We start from the raw sequence: 15,197 nt of genomic DNA on the forward strand, positions 1-15,197 counted from the left end.
AAGTCAAATTGTCTCACATTCCTTAGAGTCTGCATTACCCGTCTCACTCCCAGCTAAGCACACAAGTCCGGGTGAAATCGAATTTATTATTAAAAAACTCCACAACAGAAAAGCCCCCGGGTTTGATCGAATTACAAATTGTACTGCCAAAAACCTACCCAAAAAATTAATCATATTACTTTCCTATATTTATAACGCAATGCTGCGTTTATCCTATTACCCCCTAACCTGGAAATTTTCAGAGATAATAATGATTCCAAAACCCAACAAACCTCCCGAAAAAGTAACTTCTTATCGCCCTATAAGTTTACTCCCTACATTATCTAAAGTATTCGAAAAAATCCTATTAAAGAGGCTTATTCCACTAGCTGTTACGGCAAAAGTTATCCCCGACACTCAATTTGGATTCAGACCCAATCACTCTACCATTCACCAACTCCATAGAGTAGTTGACACCATCTCAGTTTCTCTAGAGAAAAAACACTACTGCGCTGCCGTCTTTTTAGACGTTGCACAAGCGTTTGATAGAGTCTGGTTTGATGGCCTACTTTTCAAACTTAAAAAATTTCTGCCTGCCCCATACTTCCTTTTGATTAAATCATATTTGAGCGATCGTACTTTTGTCGTACGCCAGAACTCGAGCCACTCAAACTACTTTAACATCTTAGCCGGAGTTCCCCAAGGCAGCGATATTGCTCCCTTCTTATACAATATCTTTACGCATGACATTCCTAAAACTTCCTTCACCGAACTCGGTTCCTACGCGGATGATACAGCAATTGTGGCCTGCAATGAAAACCCAATCACTGTTTCTAGTATGTTACAAAGAAACCTCAACATAATTAACCTCTGGACAAAAAGATGGAAGATCAAAATTAATGAATCCAAGTCCTCCTTCATTACATTCACCCTAAAAAAAGGCTTTTGCCCCTCAGTCACAATGAACAACATCTCAATTCCCTCCTACTCAGAAGTTAAATATCTTGGTCTCATCCTCGACAGTAAACTTACCTGGAATCCTCACCTAAAAGCCAAACGAAAAGCCCTTAATACCCGACTCCACCTCCTAAGACCATTACTTAAATCTAAAATGAATATAAATACCAAACTACTAATCTATAAGTCCTTACTCAGGCCATTATGGACTTATGGCATTCACTTATGGGGAGCCGCTAAACCCTCAAACACCCGTACAATCCAAGCATTCCAATCAATATGCCTTCGCCTAGTCACATCTGCACCCTGGTATTTAACCAACAATAACCTCCACAAAGATCTTAAAATCCAAAATCTTAACCAAATCTCAAAACTATACTACACCAGACTTCACAACAAACTTCAACAACATACAAATCCACTAATCTCTAAATTATCAACGAAAACACTCCCTAATGACCCGCGCCGTAGACTTAAAAGGCAATGGTGTAGAAATCTTCTTCTATAGTAAGTAAGCTTAATAAGTGCTGGAGGTCGTAAACAGGTAACACCTCCAAACCAAAAAAAAAAAAAAAAAAAAAAATGTTTATATATATATATTTTTTCTTCATTGTTATTCTGTCATTTATAGGGTGTTACCACTGGGTATCCTCCCTAATCTCATGAATCATGTTATCTGTTTTATTTTTTTTTTCTGTCACTTATCAAACCTACTTATTATACAAAAAAAATTATATGTATAGATTGTAGATTTCTTCAATAAATAAAAAAAAAAATAATTTATTAAGGAATTTGTTATGTACACAGGTTTACACAGTCGACCTCACTCACTTTGATTTTTAAATAATAATATAATTTAACTCTCGTTAAATCCGATATAAGATTATTAGAAACTTGAATTAATTAAAGTTCCTAATTTAATTTTTAACTTATTAAATAATAACATAAATAACATAAACTAACATAAATAAAATATAACATCAAATAAAATAATAAAAAATAATAATATAAATAATTTAACATAAATTCTTATTGTATATCAACTATTCAGATTGTATTTTTTCAAAATATAAAAAACTAATTAAATCATATTATAGCTTTAACATTTTTTGTATAAACACAATTTTATGCTGTAATAAATGTTAAAAAGAATCTATTATTTTTAAATAAAAAATATAAGCCAATTACTACTTGCAAAATCAAATTTATCAGTTATCAGAGTATAGTCTTATATGCACCCTGGCATCCTCCGAAATGTAGTAAACGGGAACCCTAAGATGTAAGTCTAAAAGTGAGGGTTTCTTATATTAACTGTTATTGCATAGGTTAAATGTTATATTCTCTAATATATTTTGAAAAAAAATAAATTATGTTTCATAATAGAAATACTAAAACTACATTTTAGTGCAAGAACTTATTATGATAATATATCAGCTAAAATTGACTACAAAAGTACAAATCATAAATAATTTTAGCTGCCTGAGAAAAATATACTAGATTCAAGAAAAAAAATTCAAGGAACTAATTATTAAAATATTGAATAAAAAATTTGATTTACGTTAATTTAACTATTTATACATTATAATTTGTTTAATATACCTACACGTTTTGTTAATATAAAGCTGAAAAGTATCGTAGGCACTCCCTTAAAGACATGTTTCCGCGCGCTTATGAGTATAGTATACTAGAACGAAACAAGTTATAGAAAAAAACTTATATCTGGAAATTGTCAATAATTTATTTAAGTATAAGGTTTATAGAACTTAAGTAAATTTTTCAAAAATTACAAAAATAATTGTTTATGTTTATTTCATTTGACCCAAAAATCTTCCTAAAATTTTAAAAATTGACCCTTAAATACATCCTAACATTTTCTTAAAAATTACTATTTTATTAAATATTTAATAATGTAGGCTTAAACGAGTTTGAAAAAGATTAAAAGACCTTACCTGGTAGAAATATCTGCTCGACAGATGTCTGCATAGACTATCTCCAATGACTGGCGAATCCGCTATTTCAAAAGTCGACAAATCGACGACCACTGATAAGCGATATGGAGAAAATAGTTAACTGACAAATTAAAATCGTTTAAACTTGAAACTTTAAAGTATTAATGAAACTTATGATGCCTCCAGGAAATATTAGAAAGAAATTGTACGTGTTCACTCTCGACTCCGTTGTTGATGTGACAAATATTTCATACGAACTATTGTTAGTTGAGAAATTTAATTTAAAACGTCATAGCAACGCGTTATTGTTAGTAGCCAATGACAATTATTTTGCGAATGAGGTAATTTTTTTTCAATTTTTTCAATACATCAATCAAAAGCTAAATGATTATTATTTTAATTGCGAAGGAGTAAAATCTTCCGAAAATTAACGTAATGTACCAACAACTAAATCTTCTGATGAGAAACGTATGAAAGTGTTTACGATAATGTTGATACCCAGTAAGTTATATATGTATATAAATAAAATTTATTACAAAGTGCTTACATAAAATATGTAATTCGCTCAGTGTAATTCCCAGGATTTTTCAGTGAGAGGTTAGGGGTGTTAAAAGTAATATTCTAATTAAGATATTGTGATTTATAAATTAATTTATAATGTAACTTGTGTAGGAATGTAAAGTATTTATTATTTATTATTTATTTTTACGATTTATAAATAATTTTTTTTTTTTGATAATTGACTTGGTATAGTTTTTATTCGTCTCCTTAATCAGGGAGTTCTTTTTGCCGCACCCTGTATTAATAATGTTTAATTTAGGAATTGAAGTGTTTTTCGTTATACCTTTTGCCTTTTTTTCAAATAATACTGAAATGAGCTCGTTGCTTTACTTTAATGGCTTATATGCTTTTAATTCTATGAATTAATTATCTTTGAATTAATTAGCTATTTAAAAGTTGCATTAGTCGTAATGAGTATTTTAAATTAGAATTATAAAAGGGAAGGAAAACATATTTACATAGGTTTGCTTAGGTTACCTACATTTATAAATAAATAATTTTTTTTTTGTGGCCTGGTGAAATGTCAGAATTGGACTGCCTAATATTTTGCACATTCGGAAAATAATTTGAAATGACGCCCCTGGTCATACAGCATTGTGCACAGTGGCGCGGCGATGTCGGTAATCGAGAGGCGACCACCTCACGGTTTTTGGGGGTGGGTGGGTATCGACAAAATTCAAATATACTTGAAAATTTTTGAATTCGCCACACCACTGATTGTGCACCCTGTGAAAATTAATTCAGGATGTTAACGACTATGCAACTGTAGTTTTAAGATCTCAAATGTGACTGCGGAAAGCCACTTCTATACGTTATCGCATAGTCGCATAGATAACGTGTAACAAATTTAATTCGAAATTACGTTTCTCAGAAATCTTAGAAGGAATTGTATGCGATTGACTTTTGTGAAAGTACATGGAATTAATACTGAGATCATCACATTTATGCACTCGTATCATAGGGCACTTCAAAATAATAATAAAACACATTGTATTATTTAAAAATAGAATAATATAATATATATATATATATATATTATGTATATTATTTTACTACATCGCAAGTACGTGGCATATTCATTAAAAAATCTAGTAAAAATTCTAAATATCCCCTTCAAGATGTATATAATCGCATAATCGAACAAGTAAATTCTCAAACTAATTTTATCACTCCCAGTTATCCTACTCTTAAAAATGAACTGCCGAACAACAAAATATCAAACGAATAAATAACAGAAATTTTATATGAACAAGTTATTTTAGAAAAATTGATTGTAAATTCTAAAAACGTAAAAGATAAATATTTCATTTTACATAATGATGAAATAATCAGAGTTAATAAAATAATAAAATATTTTAATGGTGAAATAAAAATTGAAATAATTAAACTAAATTATTCATCTTTTTTTGATAATCCAATATCTTCAGTTATAATAAAAATGTTCAATGTTATCAATACAATCCCTGAACCTCATCCTCAACTAATTAACTTTAATTTATTAACACATAAATGTTTTACAGTTCCTCTAGATGATAGTAAATTTATTGCCATAGCATTGCTACACGTAGAGTGATATAATTAAAACCACTCATATTATTTTATTAACTTATATCTTTTATTAGGTAGGTACATTTGGCTTATAATCTGTAGGTAAAAGTTAGATCTGAGACTAGAACTTAACTATGATTAAACTTGTCTAATTATTAGGTAGTATTTCTATAGAATAAAGTACCTAACTATTCTAGGTAGTTTATGATCTGTAGATACAAGTATAGGTCCCGATAGGTTAGGCGTAAGTACTAGAAGGTTAGGGATAGTAGGTTTAAATCTCACTATGTGTTAAACACCATCATCTAAACCTATTACCTATATTTTTTGTTTTTTTTTTTTTTTTCCGAACATTCATATTACAAACGACTGTCAATAAAAGTTGCAATGTGATGTAACATAGACTGTCTGTAACTTCTCATTTTAGGATATTAAGCATTCCAGAGATATCTCTGGGAGGCTCCTGAATAAACCTCTCATGGCACAATGGGACCACTATGTTACTTCGCTAAAATTGAATATTGCACGTAAGAAGTGATTTCACATGTAAAGTATTTTTGTGAACATCGCATTTAGTAACTTCCCGTTTCTGGACATTAAGCGTCCCTAGATATTCTCTAGATGTCCATGCGCAAAAAACATGACAGTCGCACATCTTAATGTGCTTACTATGTTACATCGTTGGGATTAGATTTTACACACATTTTGCATATATGTACTTGTATAGTGCGTACTAGTGCTTATTCTAAGGATTTTTACCTACTGCCCAAACACACTGAAAAGTGTGTTTTATGAAAATTATTTGGATTATAATACTAACCCACTCCCTAAATAAATTGTATATTGATATTTTAAAATGTTTACCATCACATGGTAAAATATTATATTATTATATTATATTATATAATATATTATATTATATTATATATAATATATAATATATTATATTATATTATTATATTAAATATTATAAGAAAAATACGTGTATTTTCCGTGTTACGTATACCACTATTCAAATTTAAATTTCATAGATTAATCAATCATCGGAGTAGCAAAGATTGTAAAATTACATAATTATTACTTATTAGGTACTAGGTTGGGCTTATAAATTACACAAATTTCAAATGCTGAGTAGAAATTCAATCATTCTATAAGGAAATTTATAATTTTGTAAGGTGCCCATATTCATAAAGTCAACTTTTGATTTTTCCTACTACCCAATTTGGGTAGTACTGCCAGTTATAATGAGACCGGGTGCGTACGATGTGTCGTGTCATATGCACCATATTCAATCGTAATAGTGCCGGCGCATGGAGGGGGGAGGGCGACTCAAATGTTTTCTTTAATTCAGGCTCAAAATGTACAAGTAAAATTGTTGGTAATATTTAAATCAGGTGAATCCTTAATATTTGTGGTTTTTTTTTTAACCTAATGCCGGGTCCACTTATAATCGACTTTTGTGTAGTTCTTTTTTAACACCTGTCTGTGTTTTTAAAGTTACGCCTGTGTTTTATTTGATTTTTCACTGAGTATGGACCCGACAAAAAGCCCAAGTCTTTACATTCAACATTGACCGTGATGTTACCACTGATCATTGGTACTGATACTGATGAAATATAATACATACATCATCATACGCGTCCGTTCGCCTTCAATTATTATATTTCAATGCGTTTTTCTGTAACTTTTCTTATCGCTCATTCGTATTTTATGACAAACATGTTTGTAGGCAATCAAAATTGTTAACTAATTCGATTTCGTTATAAAACGATACGGGTTAAGAAAAATCTGAAATGTACTTCTCACATATAATCGATTCCTTAAATACGGATTCCGGGAGGGGGAAGGGGGAGGGAGCGATCGTCCCCTTCGCCACCACCCTAAAATACGCCACTGACTTTAATTGTTAAAAAAAAATTCTCTAGAAGAGTGTTCGATTATGGGTCCATGATTATGGAGTGGTTTTACCATTTCACCCGAGCGTAAAAATACCTAGTCCCACCTCTGGGTACTGTTGCACATTTTGGATTTCGGATCGGCGAGACACCGTTTTGCCGGAACGTAACGTGCACGTTAAAAAAAACACATAAACTTCTTCTGTACTTGCCACGTGTATTACATTTATTTCGTGGACCGTTAACGTCACAGGTTCGCGGGACAAACGAACCTCGCAAGAATGATGCACCGGTAGGCGTACGCGCGTACATAAAACGATCGTAACGTGTTGGGGTTTTTTTTTTTTTTTGTGCTCGTTTTATTGTACAACATTTGTACACACCGTATACTGCTGTACGTTCATTTCGACCGTCAAGCAAAACTATAAATAGTCGGTAACGCGCGTCGAAAGCATTTTCACGGGCAACAAAAGTGCGTTCCGTCGATCGCAATGAAATTATTGTACGCGACGGAGATGATCGCGTTTCAAATCAAAGATGAACAACATTGGCGTCCGTTGGAATTTTCACGACACTCCGAAATCTGATGCACATAAAATTTCTCGCGACGGGCGGTCGCCTTCTCGTAACTGAATCTATAAAGGTAACAAGAAAAAAAATAATAAATACCATAACACACATTCTTCGATAACTCATATTATATTGTATTTTATTTATATATATATAATATTTTTCGTATTCGTATCTATTATTATACCGACTGAACGATGCGTCCGAAAATTGTCTACTGCTAAGCTGCATTATACAACGTTTACGTTAGATATTATAAATTACCAATTACTACAGTAAACGTACGTACACCGAGTCGTATAAGCGAAAATAACACGATGTAAATGATAAAAATGTACTTGGTTTCGGTTGTATAATATTATATGTTAATGGGTGTATTGAATTTTAAAGAAACGATAACTTATTTCTTTAGTAAAACGATTCTAAGCATTCACTTACCTTTTTATTATTGCTATTATCAGTCATAATATTATAATTGAACGACGAAAGTATAAAAAATCACCAAGTAAGAATTCAGGCGATTCACGATCACGTACAGGCACACAGAACAATTAATAACAATGTTAAAACTTAAAAGATGTAAATACGTATAACGAATCACTAATCATAATTCATATGAGCTGGTAAGTGATACGTAACAGGCTAAATGATGTGCATGTATTTTTAAACACAATGGCTGGTCGTAAGCGGTGGGACGCTGTTTATTAGCAATATGGGTAATCCCGATTCCCGGTTGTTTTCAGATATTATTTTTAGTATATTTTATATTTTACAAAAACAAATAGTTGTAGATTATACAATGTCAACTATTAAATAATAAGAAACATCAAGATAACGTTACAGAAACTTGTTTCTAGAACGTTGTAAATTGCAGGTACATTTTATGTTGATGGAACAAACCCAAAAATAGTGTTTTAATTATACAACCCTGTAATGTTTTTGAAACATTGAGTGCGATGTTAGCATTGAAACATAAAGCTGACATCGCAACGATGTTTTGTAACTTTAAATGCACAGTGGGATAGGCTTCGACATTTTTCACTCGGTTCGATATCGGCAAGCCTTTACACTTGAATCGTGTTTTCTCTAAATCCTATTATACAAGTCATTCCGTGAAGTCATTGTAGGGGCGTTTATAATTTTTTATTTAATTTTTTTTTTTTTTTGGAGCTGGGGAATTTCTTCTTAACAAAATTTCACAACGCAACCAATTAAAAAGAAAAATTAGAATTTTAGTAAGCAATTTAAATTTTTATTGTATGATCATAACATTTTAATTCGCGAGTTTAAGCATAGGTTTATAACCATACCTGGTAGATCAAATAGCAATAAAATGTTTAATACACTGAATCTACAAGTATTATTGTGTTTCTAGAATCGTACGAAAAAAACAAAATATTCATTGTACAAATGCACATCTATCATATAAAACTAGTTTTGAAAATGCGTGGAGAAATGGTCTTTTCGAAATGACCGATTCAATTGTAAATCTGATTGAATTCAAAGGACTAGTATTGTCTTATAAATAATTTTAAATAAATAATAATTAAATTAAATTAAATTAATAATAATTTTTTAATAAGATTCATAATTTTCTAAAAATAAGATATTCTTAATTTTAAAATATAGAATGTCCTATTACTTCACAAAGAGTTTACGTACATGTATATGCAGGACATACAGTATATGTAATTAATCTGTAATTGTGACAAGCAACAACCTATATATTGCAAACAAGTTCTTCTTCGTATCGTGTCCGAGCTCGTATGATATAAATGCTTTGTTTGTCATACTCCTTTTCTACTCCATTGATTGGCTACTTGAATAGCCGCGTCAGTTGCTTCCGTCAGATCTTCAGGTGTGCATGACACCGAGTTTAGGGGTCATACGAGTATATGTTGATCCGTTTGTTCACTTCCACAATCGCATTCTGCCGGTTTCTGTATTGTATTCCCACTTACATAGATTTATCTTTGTTCGGGCAACACCCACCCTCAATCTATTGAGTGTTTTCCATGTGTTCCATTCACAACGATATCCAAGTGGAAATTTTTCCATTAGTTTTGTTTTATAACTATTGGTTTGGTTTAATGCTATCCATCTTCAATGTCGTTCATATTTAAGTGATGTTGTGATCTCCGTGGTTGATTTCAAAAAGTTTTTCCTTGATTTCAGTCTGCTTGGGGCCAATTGGTATCCATGGAGTGGGTACCTTTCATCATTTGCTTGGGCTGTTTTTTGAGCATCACTGGCTACACTTCTTCTGATGTCGGGGGGGTGCTATGCCAGCTATAATTTTTACCAAAGGTATGAGTGTGGGTTTTAGACATCCAATTATCAGGTGGCATGTTTCATTTAGAGCTACATCCACCTTTTTCGTATGACACGATCTGCTCTACGCTGGGCAAGCATACTCTCCAGCTGAATAGCATAGGGCAAAGGCTGTGGTTCGTAGTAGTTAGTGGTTAGCTCCCCCCCATGTTGTTCCGGTTAATTTCCTTATTAGGTTATTCCGTGTTGCGACTTTCATTTTGATTTTTTCGCAGTTACTTTTTTAAGGTTAATGTCCTATCTAAAGTGATTCCTAGGTACGTGGGTGTTTGTGTGTGTTCAAGATCGGTGCCCCGCCCCTGTATTTTAAGTTTCTTTCTTGCTTGCTTATTGTTGAGGTGAAATGCACTTGCGTTTTTGTTGGGTTGGGTTTTAATGAGTTCTGTGTATAGTATCTATCCAATTTCTCCAACGTATGTGTGAGTGTTAGTTCAATTTCACTAAACGTATGTCCTTGTGCAGTTATCACTAGGTCGTCGGCGTATGGGAAATAGGATATGCACGATGCACGATGATGCAAACAAGTATTAAAGTATGTGTATATGTACACCATATTGTATAACTATAGTTATATATCTATGAATCATATAATTCTAAATAATATGTTGAGCTGTTTTAATATATTCCCGAGCTTAATAAATAATATACAGAACACCTGCTGCTGACATCTTTGAAAAAATCCGTAAATCCACTTTTGTTAATTATAATTAATTATACCCAGTAACGGCAAGAAAAAAATAAATATCAACACTATTCTTCGTGAGCAATCTAATGTGTTTATCTGTATTGCAGTAAAAAACGAATAACACTATGTAGTTTGCTTGAGATTTATATAAAAATTTTGTTTTGCCGAGTGATTGGAGGGTTCATTATAAATTATTCGTGATTGTTATATTATACATGTTTATTGAACAGGTCATAGAGATGACATGGGAAACAAATCGATTATTCATAAATAATGTACACGTAGGTCCTGATTTATTGCATATGGACATTGAAACATTTTTATTGGACAATTATTATCATTGTTGCTATTGACTTTTATTGAGGGTGGCAAAATGTGTAGCGTGATCACTATTCAGATTTTGTATGAGATAGGGGACTAAACCGCTAGCAAGTAATCAACCATTTAGATATTTTAAAGGGAGGGTGCCGGAATTCTGGGGAGGATAAATAGTGCTCTTTGTCCTCGTCCTTAATTCACGCTTGGTAGATATAGTGCAGCGTTTTAGTGAACATTTCAAAATGCTACGGAGGGTTTTGCATTTTGCTATAAGGAGGAATACTTTTCAAAAGAACTGATTTTACTGCAATACGTTAGAATATCTCGTTTGAATAATGATTGGATGATACATTTTACTTTCTCCCGATAAATTATAATTCATAATCGTGAGTAGATGATAAAGAATATACAACATTTTTGGCTGTTCTTTACAAATGTCCGAAGTTGAATTGAGTGTACACGATTATCCCTTGGCGATAAAAATAGTATATGTTTTAATGATTGGGTGTCGTTGCTTAAAACATTTTAATGTACCGTTTGAAATTTCAATATAACTAATAATATATCGTGATAATCGGTTTTCGTAAGTGCTGGCAGCCAATCAATTACCGCCGCAGCAATTTTAACAAATAATTATTCGTTATTTTAAGCTATATTAATGTGTAGTATTGTAAAATTACTAAATTAATATTTTATAAGAACATTTACCTAGTGGTTTTTTGCCGCCGGTCTGTATGCGTATAATAAATACCTGCTAAATACATATTATACTCATATTCAAATTAATCGGCCGTGCCAAGTATACCATATATGTATACAATAATGATTTTGACTGAACCTTCACTGTTATTACACTATATTCTGGTTTAGCTCTTCGTTTTAATTAAATTTGATTGTTCGAAATGTATAAAAATATGTAAAAAAAAAAAAAAATCGAGTAATAAAAATTTAGTGTTATTGATCATCGTATATGCAGTTTGTGTGCGCCCCGAGTAATAAAAATGTACATTTAATAATTCTTTATAAAAGTTTGTTTAGTTTATTATGATAACAAGCGTTTTCGTATACAAATACATAATTGTGAACATCAATTATACCTAACCTGTAAAGAAAATCATCTTCACTTCCCTTTTCTACCAACAAATGACCAATGTAATATTTAAATCCGGTTAAAAGTCAAGTATAACAAGTATACTTGTTATGATTTCTTTGACTCCTTAGAACGGTAGACAAATGAAAAATAACAATAAACAAATATAAGAGAGACTAAAGAAGGGTCAACTACTGCACTGGATGATATCATCCACACATATGTGTCGTGTGTTATACGAAATAGATATTGTATATTGTGTAAAGATTTTATATTTTCATTAGCATTTAAAAACGAATAGTAGACGTTGGTCGAGTGACCTAAGATAATACTGTTAACGACAAAATACATCTGTATATGTAGACGGTTAACATAATAATATCTATCATATATACACACATATAATATTAATAGCTTGATATTTAAATATTATTTATATTATAAATAATATTCGATAAATTATTACAGATAAATTGCAAACTACTCAAACGTCATTAGATGCAATAGAATAATTAGTACTAATAAATTCTACTAAGCTAATTTATTTATTGTACAATCTGTGTATAGATAGTAAATATTCAATGAACTCTAATAAAAAAAAATGAAATAAAAAAAAATATGTCCAATAAAGGACATAAATGCTGGACCTATAAATTTTGCAGTGTACACGTACGTATATGTAAGTATAGTAGTATATACCTATTAAGGCTAAAGGAGTAAAATATAGTTCTATATATATATTATATACTATAGTATTTGTTATATTTATGTACTAAGGCTCGGAATCTATTGACCGGCAATCACAATCCTAAGACAAATATAATCATATGTATATAATATAGATATATTGGTATTAAGGTGGTTCTTATTTTGTAACTAACAAACTATTGATTTTGCATCCCCTCATTGTGTTCATTATTATAAGAAAGAAAAAAATGTATTAAATTATCTTATCTGTATCAAATGAACTAAGTATTGTGTTTCGTGTATAATATCATTATCGATCAATTATTATCCAATCTTAACTATAAAATACTAAAATATGTTTACCTGACTCTTGCAACAAAACGATCAATTCAATGCAATTTATATTTCTTAACTGTATTTTAGAAAATTTAATTTTTTGTCATCCTTATGCAAGATATTTTCTCATATCATCAACCGTTATTCTAATGTACTTAAAAGTCCTTAAAAAAGTATTTTTTTTCAAATAAATGAAATATTCGATATTTTATAATTTTTAAAAATAATACATCCATGAAAAATTGTATAGATATATTTTTTATTAAGAATATAAATTTCTATTATTTAAGTTATGTAAATTTTTACGATTAGTTTAATATTTTATTAATGGCATTCAAAAAACTACAAATCAACCATATTTTCGATTTTTCAACCCTCTTGGGGCACTTGAAGGATGTTAGTAATAATGACCAAATTGAATTCAAATAACTTTTTATAATAATGAACAAAATAAGGGGGTATGAAATCAAAGATATTAGTTTTATTTTTCTTTACCTATAACTAAAGACCACCTTAATAGGTATACTATTATAATCTATTCGTTTACATAAATGTATTGTTTAAACAGTCACTTTGATACGTTTTAAATTGTATTATTCACTTTATTAGTAAATACATTTAGGTTCAAGTGATTGTATTCAAAACTATATTCAAAATATCCTAACTAATAACGGTTGAAATTGAATATAATATGCTATAATATGCTAGGTACAACATGTTGTTGTAAAAATTATTGTGCCTAACATAAAATAAAGTCCGAAAATAATATAGTACAAGAAAAACACATTATGTCGTTAAATTAAGATTGGGGTAGGGTGTTACACAGCATTATTGGAAACAAATCGTATTATTTGCTTTATCTTAATAATTGTTAAAGTTTTTTAATCGCATTTAAAAATCGCACCGCATATTTTTGAACCCCAGTATTCAGATAGGGTAGACACCCTATCTAATAATGTTTCAGGGATGGGTGATTTGATCCATTTTCCAGTGGTCGGGTCTGCGTGTCATTAGTTATTGTGAATTATAAACAAACAAGATTGGTATTCCGGAGCACCTAAGTGGCGCGTCCCGTGAAAAAGGTGTACTCGAATCACGACCCGCTATAAGGTGTTCTCCGCGCTTCGGGAGCATCGCTTAATATCATAAATGTTTAATTGAACCTGTATAGAATATTTTATTTATTCAATTGATTCTTCTGGGACCCCTGATTTAAATACCGCAATTCGTGTACGCATTTTCTACCGAAAGCAACTCATACCTAAGTGTTCTCTGGTAATCAACTCGTTGGTGCACACTGCCCGCGAGATTGTTCCACGTGTATTATTTGCCTAATATTATTGTTCGTGCAATGCAAATATTGTTTTTAGGTTCTAAACCCGATCGGCGGTCTTTTCGTTTGACGAGCACATGCCCTACCGGGACCCGGCGCTACCGCGCGTACAAAATCACTCTGTTTTAGTTTTTAAGAGCCATCCTCGCTTCCATAATCGATTTGTTCCATAAGTCAGGTCTAGTTTTCAATCTCGATCCGGCCTTAGCTCATGCAGGTCTTTCCCGACAACGAACGAGCCGTCTTCGGGTCTGCGTGTCCGATCGATCTCATTTGGTTCGCGAGGTGATCTTGTAGCGTACACGTTCAACGTTCGAATACGTGCAGCAGGTCGACAAGAGGGGAATGGCGTGCGTCGGTTGCGGCAGTGGCGACTGCAGTGGCATCACAACATCGCCCGTAATGTGAACAAGCGGAGTGCGCGTACAAGTGCGTGCAAACGCAACGATAATAATAACGATGATGATGATGATGATGATGATGATGATTATGATGATGGTGATGGTGATAATGATCGAAACCAGTTTTACACGGAACGCGCGCGCACGGTTAACACCTTGAACACACATGTTTGTCATGGCGTTAACGACGCGACGCGACGGTCCAAAAGTAAACACGGCGCGCGGCGACGGCGGCCCGCGACACCGGCCAATGGGGCCGTCCGGTATCGCCGGTCGGGCGACCGCCCCGACCGCGGGCCGCCGGGGGCCGCCACGCCCAACGCCCTACCGCCGACACCGCCCTCCTGCCGCGTACCTATCCCCACCGCCGCGGGCGAGCCGCGCCGCGATCCTTCCGCGCGCCCGCCCCGTTGTCCCCCACCGCGGCCGAGCCCACGCACCGCACGGGCCCGCGCCGCCAAGCCGACCACCGGCACCAGTCCATCGCCGTAGCTCGCACGTCGCACGCCGTTCCCGTCGTCACGCACAAACCGTCCGCTCACGCACGCACGCACGCA

This window comes from Sipha flava, unplaced genomic scaffold, assembly GCF_003268045.1.
Source record: "Sipha flava isolate LNK unplaced genomic scaffold, YSA_version1 128_pilon_pilon, whole genome shotgun sequence".
NCBI lineage: Eukaryota > Metazoa > Arthropoda > Insecta > Hemiptera > Aphididae > Sipha > Sipha flava.